The following is a 20359-nucleotide window of genomic DNA, read 5'->3' as shown; positions in this document are numbered from 1 at the left end:
AAGCCTCTGTCTGTCCCAATTTGCCTTTTCTCTTATCACCATACCAACACAATTAAGACTCTCTAATTATCAAAAAGAAAGACACTACCTCTAGCCTATATTTTCCTTTAACTTTTTCTATTTCCCCTTCACAGTTTAAAATCTCTTTCTTCCCCTTACATTGGTTCCTATATTCTTCAGCATTGTGTGACCTGACTTCTGCCTCCACCTTGCCTCTAAAACTGCCATCACTAAAATTCAGTAATGACATAATTGCCAAATCCAATGGCATGTTAAAGTTCTTACCTTAGAAAATGTAACTGTTCTTTGATACCATTGATTTCCCTATTATTCTTGAAACTCCTACTTGTCTCCCACAATTTCCTTCTTACCTACTGTCCTCATATCATGAATTTCTCTTTTCTTTCATGTTGGTGTTTTCCACTGGTCTCTGGGGCTCCTCTTCTGTTCTTATTCTTCATGCCCTCTGTCTTCTACTCTAGAGTTTCAAATGTGTTTTTCATGAGCTTTCTCCTGTATGCCCATTTGTCTCATGGAAATCTTTCAGTCTGTACTGTAGACAACACAACTTCAGCACATCCTAAACTAAACCCATTGTTTCTTCTCCGAATTGGTTCTTTGTCTTGTATTTTTTATTCTACTTAAGACAGCCATCATACATCTGGTTCCCATGTCAGCTATCTGGGGATAATCCATGACTCCTTTACCCTTGCTACTTGTATAATTGTCATCACATTCCCAAGCCTGTCTTTTCCTCCTGCCTGCCTATCACTGCTACTGTAGTTTAACTACTCATAATTTTAAAATCCTAGCTGATTAACATCAGTCATAAAAATTTATAGGGAAAATATGAATAGGATAATGTAATATGATTTCGGACACAATCTCTTTGATGAAGAGACATTTTGGACAAGGAGCCATCCTGTAATGATCTGCAAAAAGAGAGGAGAAAGTTCTAGAAGGAAGGAAGATAATACATAAAAAACCCAAACTTAGCTTGGTTTGAGAAGCAGAAACAAGGCTAATTCATGGTGAGCCACAGGAGGGTATAGAGGTATGAGATAAGAGATTACTCAGAGAGTTTTAGGCCATAGAAGGGAGCTTGGATTTCATTATAAGTGTCATGACAATTTATTGGCTATGGAGAGAGAAGAAACACTCATGCCTCCGGGCCACCAATGAATAAATCTATTGAAATGAGGATGTAGAGAAGAAGGGTTAGTTTGGGGCAGAGGATTTTAGTTTGAGGAAGTCATCATTTCCAAAAATTAAAAATGTGGGTTTAGGGATTGAGGAATTAGCTGCTTAAAGATAAGAATGGATTTGATGAGATTGCCAAAGAAGACAGACTGTCAAAAGAGAGAACTAGGGAAGAAGAACAAGGATAAAGCTTTCAAGCAGTGTAAATTGTGGAGAGAGTGGCCTCAAAGGAAATTTATAAGGATAGAGGGAGCAATGGCCATATTCTCAGAGACAGGGATGGGGCCATTGGCAGAAGAGATAGAAAATGCTGTTAAAAATCATGATGGGCCCTAACCGGTGTGGCTCAGTGGATAGAGTATTGGCCTGTGGAATGAAAGGTCCCAGGCTCGATTCTGGTCAAGGGCATGTACCTTTGTTGCAGGCATATCCCCAGTAGGGGGTATGCAGGAGGCAGCTGATCGATATTTCTCTCTCATCTATGTTTCTAACTATCGCTTTCCCTTTCTCTCTATAAAAAAATTAATAAAATATATTTTTTAAAAAAGAATTGTGATGGATTTTGATCAAGGTTAGATGGGACCACACAGTGACACATAGGCCTTAAAAATGGTGAACTGTCAAGTCAGGGCTGCCTGATGAAGGTGGAGAGAACTTAACCCAGCTTCATGTGCTAACCCAGCAAGACAAGCCAGGCAGGCCAAGACCCAGATCTAGTGTGATCAAGGACTCGTGCAAGGAACTCGTGCTGGCTGACCTTCTTCAGTGAAGCAGGCCAGACGGTCATCTCCCATGAGTCAGGTTAAGGTAAAGGAAGTCAAGGGGTGGGCCCTTAAGGATGAAGAGTTTTTCAAACAGCCACTATGGTTCCCTACAATAATTAGTCAACAAGGGGTGTGTAAAACCATTTCTGAGGATCAGTGAGTGCTTAGCTGAGGTTAGAAAGCATCGCTTTATGGTGGCTCAGTTTCCATGGTTTCTTTTCTCATGCAGCTTGAGAGAGGGAGCTGAGAAAACCAATTATTGTCTACAGCAAGTCCAGGGCAAGAAATAGTTGTTTGATGTTAGAGGCTACTGCATATGTTTACCCCAGTGACACATATTATATGAAAAGATTCTAAGTAAAATTTAAATTTGTTTTTTTTCTATATTAAAATATTATATATAATTCAATTCAATTTCAAATATTGGCAATATGTAAAACCAAGGTTTACATTAAGAAGCTTATAATTATTTGTATTAACTCTGCTTTTAAAAGAAGTTTGGAAATGTTGGACTACTTGCTGTAGTGATTTGGGCTCTTATCTACCAGGCATGTTCTTTGGAGACTAAGAATATACAAATAAATAGTAATGGTATAACACAAATTTCACATTTTTTGAGTGACACATTAACAATGTGAAGTTTTCCACTGATTGATATTTAAATGTCACACCCCCAACAAGCCGATAATTAAAGTTATTTTGGCATTTTCATCTCAAACCCTTGCTTTTGGGGGGTGGGCGGGTTATAATTCCATTTTTAAAATAAGCTTCCAGATACAATTTGACATAAAATACAAAGTCTTATCCTAGCAACAATTTCCCCTCCACCCTCCCATCATAAAATAGAGGAATCTGTGGCTTGTCAGTTTTAAATGTTATAAAGAAAATTTTAAAAGAAAATTGAACCTTCTTTGTTTGTTTGGATTTGTTGACCATAGCATAGTAGTATGTGTGGGAACTAAAGTCTTGCTATATAGTACAATTCACACAAAAACCAGAGGCCATTATAACATATAACGGGTAGTTGTGGGAGAAGGTAATAGATCCATTTACTATGTTTATCTTCTTTGAATAAGAGCATTCATTAATTTATATTTTTCTCAGGAAAAGAGTTTGAGTCTATACCTGCACACTTGAAATAGCAAATGAATAAGTTAGATCAATAGCATCAAAATAGAAAACAAACAAAAAAGTCAAAGTAATTGAAGAAGAATCATCTCTCCTTTTATACATTGTTTTTTTATCTTAATCTTTTTAGCACAGAAATTTTATATGAAATTCTAATGGTTTTCTTTCCCACTCATTTATTATACATAACATATATGTACTTCTGAAGGTATTTTTGTATATATGTGCAATGTAAAATATGAATTTATTTGATATATATTTATAATCAATCTATATATGTATGCATATATACTACCAGGGGATAAATCTCTTGAATGATCACTTGGGCCTATTCTCTCCTTGAATTTGAATTCTGACCTAGGAAGGGGGAAGTTTTAGACATTTCTGAGGCTGAAGTTAAATTCTTCATAGAATTCTGAAAGTACAAGGAAAGTTCCTGGGAAAAATCTTATGCTGGGGTGGAGGTCATAGAAAGGCCATTAAACTCTCGCATGAAGGTCACTGGGGCAGTGGGAGGGGTCATGGACTAAGGATCATTTGAAGAATGCAACCCTTTAAGTAGGTTTTAGGCATACATATCACTGGTTAGGAAACATCAATATGGTCTTTCTTACACAAACAATTCTTAGCAATGCCTCCCATGATATTTTATTGCTAAGAGTGAGGGTGAAAACTAAACAACCATTATATATTCACATTAGAATAAAGTCCTGATTCACACATAAAAATTCTTTCTGAAACTCTTGGTCGTTTTATGTGGGTTTTACTTTTCCCTAAGAGGGACATTTTTCTTATCAACCTCTTTCTCCCTCTTCTCCCCAAACTTATGTACAAACTAATTTCCTAAAAAGTAACAGAGTCTGAGCCTCAAATACTTCCAGAGATTTTATAGCCCCTGCTTCAAATTTTAAAATTCTCTGGTGTCCCCATAACATATATCAATATGAAAGAAAGGAGTGGAGTCAGGGACCACCGTTGAGGTAAATGCCGTGTTACTTAATGCAGTTCTTGATAAACCTATATGGCAAATTTGAGGTTTTCCATTTCCATTTCCCCAGTCGGCTAGCTATAAGATGTTGGGAGGGTTTTATTGTGTGTGTGTGTGTGTGTGTGTGTGTTTAAACATGAGGCTCTTAAGAATTTGTAGCTATGTATTTTTAATACTGTCAATAAACGGCTTCCTCAAGACTCAGAGGGGCAATAATGGGAGCTGTTAACAAAGTGTGAAAAGCAATGGGCTGGCAAAGGTTAATCACATGGCTGCCCACTAATGACCTCTACAGCCCTCAGTTTAAACCCAACTGCACTTGTAAAGACCAATCACGTGAACAATTTCCTGTCTGAGGTAGCCTTTATGGTGAAGAATAAAAGCAGAGCTGATGGTGAATAGAAAGCCCCCAGCAGGGGAGGTGGTTATTATTTTTAAGCTGATCTAAACACCTGCGTTTCCCACTGTACCCTATTAAACTTTCTCCATTATGTCTAAATATTTCAATCATTTCTACAGCAGTTGTGAATTAGTGCGTTACTAAGGTGGGCAAGAACTAAAAGCTGGGGGTGCAGCTTGTCAAAGGACAAGAGCTCCTTCCTCAAGGTGATGACGGTCAGGTAGGGGAGAATCCCAGGCTTTGGGAAAGGATTTGGAGGGGTCATCCCTTCCTCTGTAGCTCCCTGACCCCACCACTCCTCAAGGAAGACCACACGGAAAGCCATTCAGGACAAGAAATTTTTACTATTTTAAAGGCCTGGAGATGAGGAGATTCCTCAGCTTGCCCTGGTAACCCATTTCATTGTTTAACAGCCCTCACTATTAGCCAACCGTTTTCCCATATAAAGGACTTAAGTAATTTCTGCTATGGTGTAGACCCATTTTCCCTGGCCTGTTTTTGGATGGCTGTTATTTTGCCGAACCTTCTGCATTTTATTATAGACTTGGTTAAACATTACTCCTCTCCCAATAAAATTGCTAAGTCTTTGAAGATTTTATTTTCTACCTCTATTTTAGATCTGAACATATTTAAGTAAGGAGCTGTGATTAAGTAAGGAGCTCTTATCTAGCAACAGGGACAGGTTCATGGGAAGGACAGGTTTTAAAAGCAGTAATAGTGCTTCAAGATTCCCGCTGGGTCGGTTCATACACAGTGCTTCCTCTTTCCTTGTTTGTTTCTGCTCATGCTTCATTAAGTTATTTGTATAAATATCTCTTTTCTTTCTTTTTCTAAAAAATATATATATATTATTGATTTTTTACAGAGAGGAAGGGAGAGAGATAGAGAGCTAGAAACGTTGATGAGAGAGAAACATCAACCAGCTGCCTCTTGCACACCCCCTACTGGGGATGTGCCCGCAACCAAGGTACATGCCCTTGACCGGAATCGAACCTGGGACCTTTCAGTCCTCAGACTGACGCTCTACCGCTGAGCCAAACCAGTTTCGGCTAAATATCTCTTTTCTGAATTGTATTATAAGACCCCATAATGGACAACATGTAACCAGAGGAATAAGAATGGGATATGCAGTCAGATTGAAATTAAAATTTTGCCTCTGTGACTTCTTGTGAGAGTTTAAACAAATTACTCAACACACCAAAACCCAACTTCCTACAAGCAAGAACTACTTCCTAGAGCAGTGGTTGGCAAACGCATTAGTCAACAGAGCCAAATAGCAACAGTACGATGACGACTGAAATTTCTTTTGAGAGCCAAATTTTTTAAACTAAATTTCTTCTAAGGCCACTTCTTCAAAATAGGCTCGCTCAGGCTGTGGCATTTAGTGAAAGAGCTATACTCAATGGGCCAAAGAGTTGCATGTGGCTCGCAAGCCACAGTTTGCCGACCACAGTCCTAGAGTGTCTGTAAGGAAGAACTTAAATAATTTGCATGTAGTCCTTGAAATGCAGTAGACTTTAGTGTATATTAGCTCTTATCCCTTTCTTCTTTATAGTAGCCCTAAATCCAGCATGATGATTTATACTTGATAAAGAGCCACCAGAGGCATTCAAGAGTAGCATATTGGGGGATAATGTGGTTCCAATTAGCAGACACACAACTTGAACTAACTTAGACAAGAGGGGGATTATTTTCTATCTCACCTAGACAGTCGGCAGGAAAAGCTGTTATGGCAGCTAGGTCTCAGAGATGCCTAGAAACAGGGACTCTCAGGATGGTCACCAGGACACTCTTCATCCTTCTTCTCTGCTCCTTTGCCTACCTTCTCAACCTTATTTTTTTAGACTAACTTCTATTTGATTTGAAACATGACCTTCACTTCTCCTAGTCCCCCATCTCCCATCTTTACCACGACAGAGGGGGCCAATTCTCTTGGGGATTCAGTTAGAAACCCCAGGGGTAGAATTCAAATTGGTCCAAATGGTTCATGCACCCATTCCCAAACTATCAGCTGAGATTGGGAGTTGGGAAGAGGAACTGTGATTGCTGCTTTCTGTTAGTGTGGTTGAAACAGTGGTAGGGTTGGTTCTCTAAAAGTTAAAGGGCTGTTTCTAGAGTAAGGGAGAGTGCTGGGAAGTAGAACAAAATAAGTACTCACTTCACTAAAATCCTAAGGGACCCCTCTTTATCTCGGTCTATACTGCCACGGGTGCTATGTAGATTTCCATAACTGGATGATCTTAGCAAAAGACTTACAAGAGGGTATTTTAAATTTGATATTCTGATTGGGCATTGATAATGATGATGATAATGATGATGAGAGCAGCCAGATTTTTAATTTTAATTAATTAATTTGTTATTAAGTATAGTTGACATATAACATCATGTCAGTTTCAGGTGTACAGCACAGTGACCCAACAACTTATGTAATGATTACCATGATAAGCCTAGTAACCATCTAGCATCATAAAAGAATATTACATTATTGATAATTTCCTGTGAATAATTTGTTTTATAATTAGAGGTTCATATTCTCAATACCTTCAGCAATTTTTACCCTTCTTTCCACCCCCTTCCCTTTGACAGCCATCAGTTTGTTCTCTGCATCTGTGAGTCTACTTCTGTTTTGTTTTGTTTCTGAGATTCCACATTTAAGTAAAATCATACAGAACTGTCTTTCTTTGTCTGACTTATTTCACGTAGCAGTTTCTTTTTATCTGTGCAATGCTTTAAAACTCTGCCAGGTTTTGATCATTCTAGAGCTACCCTACCTTGTCCAGAACCCTTGTGGTATAACAGGAGTAATCGTATTTTTCTAGTAAACAATCGGGGCACATATGGTTGTCCTTTTGTTCTTCTTTGTGCTTCTCTGATCTTTTCAGACTCACTACAGTCAACATGCATTATTTTAATAATTACACAAGTGTTGTTAGGAATAAATGGGACTTGTGGTCTTCTGTGTGAACTCTCCAAGCTCATTCCCACCTTTCACAGGCTCTTTCCATGGCCCCAGATTATATATTCTTGTGGATATTTCCTTCACTTTCCTTGGGGTTCTGCTGAAATGTCATCTCCACAGAGAAGCCACGACCAGGTTTGATGGGGCCTGAGGTTTTATGGGGCCTGAGGCTTGTATAATTTATGGGTCTCTCAGAAAGGAAAAAGAAATCACAAATATAAACTTATACTAAAAAATGAATATTTATTTAAAATAAGAGGAGGCATCCTAAAGACTAATACATTAAAAAATGTAAATAGTACCATAAACACTGCTTTAATAGTCCCACCACATTCTCTGGCTACATATCTTTTTTAAAAAAAATTAAGATATAATTGACATGACTACATATCTTTTGATTGTTCCTTCATATGATAATGGTATTATAATATTTTCCAAAGTGAGAATAAAAAAAAATAATTCCGCTTTCCTCTACTAGAGTAATCAAAGTTTGCATTTTTATTATGACAGTTTAAGAAGTATATTTTAGCTTCACAACTTTTTTTTTTATTAGTAATGCTGTGCAAATATTTAGTAGTGTTATTTTCCCACAGGGTGAATGTTCCATTTGCCCCAGGCATTTCAAACCTGGTTCTCCCCCACTACCTCTTTCTACTGCTGGTGTTGGGCAATGAAGGACACAGTTATATCAGGGACAATGCTAGGCCTGCACCATTGTGTCATCCTCTGTCTGAGGTGATAAAAAGTCCAGGAGGAATGTTTATGAAAACCTTTTTTAGATTGGTGACGCCTGCGATAACTTGACTACACTTTGTAATATGTTCCCACCAAACTCAAGTGAAATGTACTTTCATCTCAATTGCCCTTGAACTAGTCCTCAAAATGCCTATGGCCATCCAGCTCCACATAACACAAGGACAAATATCACAGGGAAACCAGAGTGGAAAGAAACAGTGGTCTTAACTGATTGCAGTTAAAATATCTTACATTTGCAAATTTTATTAAAACCATATAGCCATCTGAACACATTGTAGAGCTTCCCGATCTTCAGAGCCTTGGAAGGAGCCCATGCAAATGAGAGGCTTTCAAGATTAAAATTATTAATTCAAAGTGAATCCACTTTCACATTCAATCCAAGAGGTAGGGTCCTGTGCCCCATTATTTTATCATAATTGATTGTTTTTCCTTTAAGCTCTCTCTTACTTTTAAAATTAAGTATTAATCAGTATGCTTGTTTAAATATATGTCTCTCACATTAGGATTGTATGCTCCATAAAGGGAGATACTACATCTGCATTCATACCACCATATTCCAAACTTGGCCTATTGCTAGCACATGCGCAGTACTCTATACACCTTATTTGGAAACAGCAGTAACAAAAAGAAGAATGAGCAGATTCCAGGGACAACAGGAGTGAATATTGACATTTGACTTCCATCATTACGATTCCTCCCCAGCTGCCCAGAGTCCAGGGCTCTAAGTAAGTCACTTCTCCCTAGTATACCTTCTTTAGGATGCACATTGTTCTAATCCCAAAGTGATGTGAGGCCCAAGATTAAAATCTTTTCAATTATTCTTTCCTATGGTCAAACTACATTCTTTGGGACCCAAAGCTGATCTGATAAATTATTCTGTGTTAATAATGATAATTTGCATAACATAAAGGCACATTCCCATGGATGATGCAAATATGCTAATGAGAAAAGGCAAGTGAAACGGTAGGCATTTTTGTAAAGGTTTTCCGAAGATGCCATGTCCAGGCCACCCTTACCAGCTCCTCAAATATACACACATATACACAAACTTACAAATGGAGAATTTCAGGCTAGTCTGGATGAAGAGAAAGATTTGTGGAAGAAAACTATTGAGAGGATAGGGTCTTGTAAGTCTATCTGTAAATCACATTATGTGGGAAACCATCAACTTCATCTAGAACTAGTCCCTACTTGAATCCCCTGATTTTGGGGCAGTTTATATCTGTTCTCTTTGGGTTGGAGGTCAGAATTTAGTGACATTACACTAAGGACACAAAATCTAAAGAAGGCGAAGCTAATTGAATTTGAAAAATTTACTTCCACTACTGTCTTACTTTATTTTTTCGCCTTCTTTGCCCCTCAGAGAAGTCTCTATAGTTTGGGGTTCATGCAAGTTCTATTGGTACCTTTGACCTGATTCTCTCTGATTCTCTCACAGAAGTGGACAGGCTAATTTTACCCTTTGATTTTCACATCCATTCTTCTAAGCTCAGAATAATCTTACTAGAACTTAGGTAGCTTTCAATCTCTGGGCCATTATTCCTGGAATCAACCCGCATCACATTGGATCCCTTCAACAAACAGAAACAAATTCCTTATTGATTATTTTTTCAAAGTCTATACTCAGTTTTAGGGCATCTTACTAAGTTATTATTTCCTAGTCAAAAGAAATAAGGACTGATGGGTCTTGAGTTTTAATGATCAAACATTTCAGGGCCTCAAGTAGCAAACTACATTTATTTTTCAAATAGTCCTTAACAATTATATATATTTTATTGATTTTTTTACAGAGAGGAAGAGAGAGGAATAGAGAGTTAGAAACATCGATGAGAGAGAATCATGGATCAGCTGCCTCTTGCACACACCCTACTGGGCATGTGCCCGCAACCAAGGTATATGCCCTTGACCAGAATCGAACCTGGGACCTTTCAGTCTGCAGGCTGATGCTCTATCCACTGAGCCAAACCGGTTAAGGCTCTTACTTCATTTTTATTGGCCATACAGGGTCAGTAAAATGAATGAGTTATGAATGTTTGCTTGAACTGCATAGCAGAGGCCCCAGATCTTCATAAGTCCACACTGTGAAGTGAGCAGGAGGCAATGCCAGTTAAGGCTGTCCTAGATCCTGAGCAATTTGCTTTTCTCTGGTATCATGTTATCTTTATATAATAAATATGTCTCCATCACTTACTTATTTGAGAACTGACTTGCAGCAGAACATAATATATGCATGTACTCAATTCCATAAGCATTTATTCAGTGCCCATGATAAGGTAGGACTATCTTAGGCATGGGAGATTCTGAGATAAATAGGACAGACTCCTGCCATCAAGTTTCTGATAGTCTAGGTAGAGGAAACATATAAACAAGTAAATTACAAGACGGTATTTAATAAATCTGATAGAATATTGAAACAGAGGTAGTGTGGGAAAGTGATGAGTGAACTTGGGGAAGGGTGGGGGGGAGTGAGGAAAGCCTCTAATGAGGAAGTGACATATAAATTTTATATGTAATGGAGCTGCCAAACACACTTGATGAGTCTCATGCTCCCACACGGTAGCAATAAGATGATCCATATGGCAGTAACTCTTCACTAGTGATATGAGCCAGCGTTCACTGAGAAACTTCTATTTCAGACACTGTCAGGGTGTGACATTTATGATCTCATTAAATCCTCACAGCTCTTTGAGGGCTAGTACTTTCCACTTTATAGAAGATTTACATGAAGCTTAGAGAGTGAAATTGCCTAAGGTCATACAGCTGCTAGGAGGCTGAAGCCAGATTCTAATTCAGGTTGGTCTGACTCTGGACCCCGAGCTGTTGACCAAATAAAATACAAAGTGGAGAGAGGCCTTGATACTGCACTTGGCATTCTAGGCTTTCCACAGTGCTTTCTCCTGGTACGACTCATTTAAACCTCTAAAGCACCAGGAGGGTGATGCTAGAAGGACGTGATCATTCCATGTGAAGACAAGGAAGATGTCACACAGTTAGTAAAAGGTGGAGCTGGGCCCGGACTTGAGCTATTTGACTTCTGATTTAGTGCTCTGTTCACTACAGATGAATGGGGTCTTCCACATGCATAGAAGCTATTGCTGTTTCTCACACACCACCCCTTCCCTCCTCTGTCCCATCCTCCCACCACCAAGTTCTCTGACTTGATTTTAAAATTACAAAGAAAATTTATCTACACAGCTAGGCATGAATGGGGGAGGAGGTTATGTCATGGGCCTACCACGCCACTGGAGAAAGGGAGGTGGTGTTAGATTTTTATTTTAAAGGAGCAATCAGAGGCATGTCTGATGTAGGCAACTCATTATGTTTACATATGTCTGGGAAGTGATAACAGGGTAAGTATTACACAATATCAATAAGCCTCAGGTTATTATCAAATGGCTTTGGGTGGTCTATGGTCAAAATGTGCTTAGTGAGGTATCTTAAGCATAGGTTGAAAGATTAGCAGCACCCATAGCCAACAAGGCAAGCATCGGTCCTACCATCAGTGGCAGTATCTTTAAGGATTTAAAAAAAATGTATATTTTTATTGATTTCAGAGAGGAAGGGAGAGGGATAGAAAGATAGAAACATCAATGATGAGAGAGAATTACTGATTGGCTGCCTCCTGCATGCCCCCTACTAGGGGGGATCAAGCGAGCAACCCCAGCAGTTGCCCCCAGCTGGAATCAAACTTGGGACTCTTTAGTCTGCAGTCTGGTGCTCTATCCACTGAGTCAAACCATCTAGGGCTCTTTAAGGATTTTAATTGTACTGAACTACCTTATCTTTGTCAGGCTAACCTCCTTATAGGGGTCAGGGTCTCTTTGTTGGTACTCCACTGAGGAATTCCAAATCACACCTTTACCATGAGCAAACTAAAGTTCCTTTGTGTGATTTGTGTTGTTCACAAGCCTTTTATATGTTTCAGTCTCACTGTTTTGGAAATATTATCATACTTTTTCCTTGAGAATTTGATGGATATTGCATAATGAATTTTTCCCTTAAGAATTTCTGAAAAAACAAACACAAAACAAAACATATACAGCAGGTCCAATTGCCTTTCACTATCATCTGAGGTTGGGATGGTAGCATTTCACAGATAGGAAAATATATGGGAAAAGTCTAAAGGAAATATAGATTCTTAGAAAGACTAAGTAAAGCACAAATGAACTCAAGTTATATTGAAAGTGTTCAAAGGGATATGTAAAACTACATATTGTACTAATTTATGAGAAAAACTATAAATTGAGTTATTATACATGGTCGCTAATTTGATAGGTCCCTCCCAATACTATTTTTATTTATTTTTGGTTAATCCTCACCTGAGGATATTTTCCCCATTGCTTTTAGAGAGAGTGGATAGGAAGGGGAGAGACAGAGAGAAACATTTATGTGAGAGAGACACATCAGTTGGCTGTCTCCTGCTTGCCCCAGATCGAGCCTGTAACCTAGGTGTGTGCCCTGCACAGGAATCAAACTCAGGATTCTTCATCCAGGGCTGACGCTCTATCCACTGAGGCAAACTGGTTAGGGCCCATCTGCATTTCTGATATCACCCTGTGGAGAAAACTTTCTATCTTCTTGATCACTCTTCTCCCACCAGGTAGGTATTTATCCATTGACATTCATATTATCCAGTGCATATCATTGTCACTGTACTCATCATCTTTGGTATGATTAGCTGTTATATCTTCTCCACTGCACTGAGGGCCTGGGAATTACCCAGCTGATGGTTGCACACCTAGCATGAACAAAGCAGGTAATGGGTAAATATTTGTGCCATTGATGATCAAATAAACAAGTGAACTTTTTAATCTTAATACTTTTTTATACACACATGAGGATATGTTTATTGGTTTTAAAGAGAAAAGAAAGTAGGAAGAGAGGGAGAGAAACATCAGTGTGAGAGAAACATCCATTGTTTGATTCCCTTATATACTCCCACCGGGGATTGAACCTGCAACCTAAATAAGTGTCCTGACCAGGAATTGAACCTGCAACCTTTTGATATATGGGCACTGCTACAATCAACTGAGCCACTGAGCCAGGGATGAATCTTAATTATTATTATTTTTTAAAAAGATGTTTTTATTTCAGAGAGAGGAAGGGAGAGAGAGAGAAACATAAATGATGAGAGAGAATCACTGATTAGCTGCTTCCTGAACACCCCCTACTAAGAATTGGGACCGCAATCTGGGCATGTGCCCTGACCAGGAATCAAACTATGACTTGTTGATTCATGGGTTGATGTCCAACCACTGAGCAACATCGGCCAGGCTGAATCTTAATTATTTTTTAAAAATTTTATTTTATTGTTTAAAGCATTACAACCAGTAGTACATATGTCTCCCTTTTTTTCCCATTGACATTCCCCTGGCCTCACCTACCCCAGGCATATGCTCTCACAACGCCCCTATCCCCGTGTCTTTCATCCATTGGTTATGCTTATATGCATGCATACAAGTCCTTCGGTTGATCTCTTACCTCCTGACCCTCCTCCCTCAACCTTCCCCATCCTGTCAGTTGTAATTTGACAGTCTGTTTGATGCTTCTCTGCCTCTGTATCTATTTTTTTGTTCATCAGGTTGTAATGTTCTTTATTATCCATAAGTGAATGAGATCATGTGGTATTTTTCTTTCACTGACTGGCTTATTTCACTTAGCATAATGCTCTCCAGTTCTATCCATGCTGATGCAAATGGTAAGAATTCCTTCTTTTTTTATAGCAGCATAGTATTCCATTGTGTAGATGTACCATAGTTTTCTGATCCAGTCATTCACTGAAGGGAACCTAGGCTGTTTCCAAATCTTAGCTATTGTAAATTGTGCTGCTATGAACATAGGGGTGCATATATCCTTTCTGATTGGTGTTTCTAGTTTCTTGGGATATATCCCTAGAAGTGATATTACTGGGTCAAATGGTAGTTCCATTTTTAAGTTCAATTTTTATTGATAGCCTGGCTAGGTACAATATTCTTGGTTTCAGACTCTTCCTTTGCATGACTTTGTATATTCATTCCATTCCCTTCTGCCCTGATGTATATCTGTTGAGAAATCAGTTGCTAGTCTGAAGGGGGATCTTTTGTGGGTAACTTTCTGTCTGTCTCTGGTCGCTTCTAAGATTCTTACTTTGTCATTGGTATTTGCCAATTTAATTATAATGTGCCTTAGTGTCAGTCTTTTGGGGTTCATTTTGTTTGGGACTATGAGCTTCTTGGACTTGTGTGAGTTTCCCCCCCCCCCCTATATCAGGGAAGTTTTCTGTCATTATTTCTTCAAACAGGTTTTATATTTCTTGCCCAGTTTACTCTCCTTTGGCACCCGTATTATGAGGATGTTGCTCCATTTCGTGTTGTCTCCGTGTTCCTTTAGGCGTTCCTCCTTTTTTTTTTTTTTTTTTTTTTTTTTTTTTTTTTTTTTTCTAGATGCAGCTCTGCTTGGGTATTTTTTACTACCTTGTCTTCTAGTTCACTGATGTGGTCCTCTGCTTCTTCTAGTCTACTTTTGATGCTTTCTATTGAGTTCTTTATTGCAGCAATATCATTTTCCATTTCTTCTTGGTTCTTTTTCATTTTCTCTTGGCTCTTACACATATTATTGAGTTTGTCTTCCAACTTTTACAGTGACCTTATGACCATTTCTCTGAATTCTTTCTCTGACATATTGCTTACCTCTATTTTGTTTACTTCCTCTCCAGGTGTCTGGTTATGTACCTCTCTCTCTCTCCCGCATTGACTTAAAGGCACAAAATACAGCACAACAAGGCACAAGGCACTGAGCACAAATGTATTCTTGATGCTAATAATCCCAAATAAAAGTGACCACCAGAGAAAAAAGAATTAGGGGATTAAAAAAGAAAAAGTGCAAAAGTGATATTGAGAAAAGGAAAAAAAAGTAAGAGAGAATAGAAAGAGAATAAAAAAAAGGGGGGAGGGGAAGCTATTTATATGGGGAGAAAACTCCAATAGAACAACTACTAATCAAAAAATGCAAACATCAAACACTCAGAGTTTAATACAAACTACAAACAATAACTAGTAACAAACGAGGAGAGGAAAAACAGAAGAAAAAAAAGAGAGAAGCAATCACATAAACAAACAAAAAAACCCAAACTAATGAACAATTAAACAAACAACAACAATAGGACAGAGAGAAATAAGGGCAAAACACAACAAAATAAAACAAAAAACACAAAACAAAACAAAATAAAAAGGGAAGAGAGAAAAAGAATTGTATAGTGAAGAAAGAGAAGAGATAAATGTGTATGGACTTGGAGCAGGGGAATGAAAATTAGATGTATAGGTAGAATGAGTTTTTAACAGGGGGTAAAAAGAAAGAATAGGAAAAATCTAAAGCAGGAATAGGGTAAGAGAAACAGGACAACAAAAGGGGAAAAGTGAGGAAGAGAATGTTGGCATAAATGTAAAGTTCAGATAGAGTAAAATGATGCTAAAGGAAAAATGAAAATAAGATGTAGGACACTAATCCAAAAATAAAATAAAAATAAAATAAAATGAAACTTAAAAAAAAGGTAAAATAATAGTAGTAATAATATTAATTAAAAATAAAACTTTAATAGTTAAAAGGTAAAATCAAGTGAGAAAAAAATTTAGTTTCTTAAGTAAAAGATAAAAATAAAATGTGCAGTATTGCAGGTCATTCACTTTCTCTATTGTTCTGTTTGGCATGCCTGTTTCCTGTCAGGTAGTCAGGATAGTATTCAAGTTCCCTGCATTCTACTGCTTCTCTGTTTTGTAGCCACAATCCTGTTTTCAAGCAGGTGGTATTTCTTTGTTTCTCAGCCTGCCTTTAGGTGTATTTACATAACAGTCTATTTGTGATTCAACCCCTGGGTGGCAGTGTGCCTGTATTGACATCCAGGGCTATAAGTCCTCTCTACCCAGTATTTAGTTTTTGTTTTCCCTGCCGCACTTAATACTGGGTTGGGGAAATGGACTGCCCCAGAGCTTGTTTTATGATTGTTTCTCTCTGCTCTGATCCCCAGGTTCCACAAAAACAACTTTCCCCTGCAATCTCTGAGAGTGTTTTTAATTGGGTGATCCTATGTACTGGACTTAGTAATCAAAAGCAAGGATTTAAAGAGAAAAAAAAAAAAAAAAAGCCAGAGTAAGTGCATGGACTCACGACTTTTCCCCCCCAGCACTGCGTGTGTGTCTCTGTGCACGTCTTTTTTACCCTGGCACCTTGCAGCCAGTATACTGGTAGAACTTCACTCTGCCTTTCTGTGCCCAGCCCAGCTATGGGTTCGTTTCTAGAGTCCCCTTCTGACAGCAGCCCTGTGGACCCCCTTCCACATTTGTGGGCTATGCTGACCCCAACAACTGCAGATTTTGTGGGGCGCAGACTTCATTTGAAACTCTAGATCCCGCTTGTGTGCATTTCTCCCTCCAACCTGGACCGAAGATCTCATCTTTCTCTAGGCGATATTTGACTTTTCCATGAGAAGGTGCAGGGCTTGCCCGCATCTGCATATCCACACTGCTTGAGACTCGGTGTTTGTGGGTTTGCAGCTTGTTTCCCGGGTGTTATGGTTGTAGGATCCTGAGAGGTAACCGAGTTCTTCCCGGTTGATGGTAAGGCTAGGTTTCCAATCATAGCCACTATCCCCTTCAAGATGGCACATTCTCTATGGAAGAGCAGGCTGCTCTAGGAGAGATCTCAGCAGCGGTGGACCCCCGTCCGGCAGTCCACAACAGTCCCTTGGAATATAGCTGTCCCTCATTCACAAACAGACACCCCATAAGCATCCACGCATTCTCCTTTTGTTCTCTCTCACACACTATCTTGGGGCCTGCCTCCCTGTCAGCAGCCATCTTCCCTCCTGTCCTGAATCTTAATTCTTAAATGAAACCCTGTTATAGAAATTGGACAATATTTTCTGATACAGGCCAAGTTGCTATCTCCAGACCACTGGAATGTCACAATGCACATCAGTTTATTAGTAATTGTTCTGGAACATGTTGCTGTAAAACATGTTCAACTTTGTTGAAGGCAGCCTATTTGGATTCTGAACAGAATAATATTGAGGAACACCAAAGTCGTTTCATACTCGAGGAAATGCTGCTTTAAAAGTTAAATAAAAATAGGAGATGTCACAAGACATAATTAATGTTAGGTGAGTTCCAAAGTATCTATGGTACCAATTTGTAAAGAAGAAAGATTAATGTGAAATGGTCTCCAAAACCTTTTTGAAGGAAAGTGGAAGCTTGAAGAACAGATGAAATCTGACTGGGTAGGAGGTAAGGTAGCACTATAGTATTTCATGTTTTTTTTCTGGCACCTAAGACACACTCCCATTAATAACAGTGTCTCACTGTAGGATGTGGATTGAATTTGTGAGTGGGATAAACAAGTATCCTCTTCTATCTCCTTTGAGATCCTGAACCCCTACCTCACCTGGGGCTTTAAGGATGAGTAAGTGGTCAGAACTTCCAGGGGCTCTATAACTGACAATTTACTTTTATTCTGTTAGACTCTTGTGAGATTACTCAGCCTAATTGAAGAGCTTCCATCAAAGTTGGGGATTAAACTTTTGGAGGATTTTAATTATGGTAGGGGGAGAGAAAGATAAATAAGGCTTGTCCATTTCTTGGTGCAAAATATATTATTGGTCTTGTCTGGTTCTACCCACAGAATCACAGGATTTTAGAACTGGATGACATTTTTGAGACTTACTAATGATTCAACTCTCCCATTTCACAGATGAAAACACAGGTCAGAGAAAGTAAGTTATTACCTCAAGGGAACACTGAGTTAGGATTGAGACTCAGGATTCCTGCCTCCCAGGTTCAAATCCCTTCCTCATTCCCCTTAGGGAAGAACTCACCCTGAATCTGGCTTCATTCTACAGTGGGACACATTGTTCAGAGGGGAACTGACTAAGGGATGCTATGGACAGTCTCTACACTTTTCCACTTTCACAGGTTACCACAAGTCCAAGAAATTCCTACTTCCATGATTAATAAACTTGTCCATCTTTTATTTCATACTAGAGGCTCGGTGTATGAAATTCATGCATGAATAGGATCCCTAGGCCTGGCAAGCAATCAGGGCTGATCTATGGGGTGCCTGCTGGCACCTGCCTTGGCGGGTCTGGCACTGCCCATTTGCTGGACCCACCCTCTCCCCCTCGCCACTGCCAGTCACCTCCCTTGTGTGGGGATTGAGTAGAGGAGGGCCCTGCTGACACCCACCTTGGCTGGCCTGGGGCCTGTGGACTGAGGGCAGCTCCTATGTTGAGCATCTTCCCCCTGGTGGTCACTGAGTATCATAGCAACTGGTTGTTCAACCAGTTGTTCCACCCTTTGGTTGATTTGCATATTAGGCTTTTATTATATAGGATTTTACCTGAGGCTTAGAGGTTTGTAAAACAAAACATGTTTTCATTAGGACCAATGGGTATCCCAGAGACTCTGGTTTGAGTTCCTTTTGAACTCTGTTTTTGACCCAATGTTGTATACTTTTTAAAAAGTGTAATTGCTGCCATGGCTTGAACCTCCCAAATTGCTCAAATGATTCTTTGAAAATATGAACGTGCTGAGACATTTTGTGTTCATGTTTCTATTCTGGACTTCTTACCTCCCTTTCTGTGATTCATTCATACCTTTAGGCTCTAAAGAATGATTGAGTTAATTTTTATGTCTTAATATTTGAAAATTTGTCTTTCTTGTTCTACTAAATAGTTTTTCCATTAACCACAGAGACTCATGTTGAGGAAAATGCTTATATTCCAAGTATATTTTATTTATATTTTAATAACTGATACATTTGGAGTCTCTCTCTCTCTCTCTTTCTCTCTCTCTCTCTCTATGGGGAGAGAGGGTGTAGTATAGTCTAGGAAGTTTCAAAAACTTGTTCTTATTTCTCCAAATTTCTGCTTAGGTTGAAGGTAGGATACATTTTCAATAAAAGAGAGAAGTGTTTCTAAAGGGTCCAAAGAGAGAGCCTCACAAACACTTCCCCACTCTTCAATATGAATTATTTTCTTTTGATTTTTTTTTTTTTAAAGCAAGCAGAGGCCAGGCCAAGCTTATTTGGAAGTCACTCTGAAAATAACTGAATTTGGATCTAACAACAAAAAATGGCCTTTTCCAGGGCACTCAAGCACATCATTCATAGCTCACTGTGTGCATTTCTACCGCGTGGATTACAAACATATACGATAGATCGTACGCTCAAAGACCACGTAATAATTGTGTAGTGAAATAATTTACCCCTGCCATAGAAATAGAAACCCTTGTAGATAAAAATGTTTGGAAGTAAAATTGTCCTTTGCACAATGGCCTGATTTGAGACACGGACTTTTATTCTTTTATCGTGTGTGTGAGGTTTGTTTTGTTTTAATAAACTGTGTAGCTTTCCTGTACCGCTGTAAAAGGCCTATGGGTATGCATGTAGTTGTGTGGATGTGTGTGAAAAAGCCCCAGGCCGATTCTTCACCTCTCCGGGAAAGGCCTGGTTGAAGCAGCTCCCTACAGTCTTCTTGGTCTCGAAGGGAACCACCTCCAGGCGGTGTGAGAGGGGATTTGTCCGTGTGTTTTAGCAGCACACGCTTACCACTCACTTTAGAATAAAGTGTAGTGCAAACACCTAATTTTTACAGAACCGTTTGTATTTGGAGTTACTAATTAAAAATCCTCACGGTCCCCCCCCTCCGCCCCTCTCTCCCCGCCCCTCACTTCTTTTCCTGTTCCAATCTGCAAGGTTTTTGAATTGGAGTCCTGTTTGGTGGTGCAGATGCATGGTGTGTGTGAATCACCCAGCAGATTTAGTGTGTGTTGATTGTTGTGTGCGCCTCATTGCTATTCCCAGAATGTCGCGCTGAGCTTATGCTCCTCGGGAAGACTTAGCCGCTTGAAACAGTAAAAGAGTCCTTTCTTCTCCTCCCGCCCTCCCTTGCCCCCACATTTTCCTTGAAACTTTGCCAATATCAGATCTCCGCTCTGCCTGTGGCTGCATTAAAATGAAGCCATCCCCTCCCACTTGCCGCCCTCCTCCCACCCCTACCTTTCCCCGCCTTTCCAACCCCACGATTGTCTGGCTAAGTCTGCAGCCCCTCTTGCTGTGATGGACGAACTTTTTTAGTCTTCTTATTTATTCCCCCCCCCCCCCCCCCCCCCTGCCTTTCTCTCTTCTCTATGTTCCTC

This window comes from Pipistrellus hanaki (assembly GCF_964339955.1).
Source record: "Pipistrellus hanaki genome assembly, chromosome: 2".
In the NCBI taxonomy this organism is placed as follows: domain Eukaryota; kingdom Metazoa; phylum Chordata; class Mammalia; order Chiroptera; family Vespertilionidae; genus Pipistrellus; species Pipistrellus hanaki.
Note: the sequence above shows the minus strand (reverse complement) of the source record.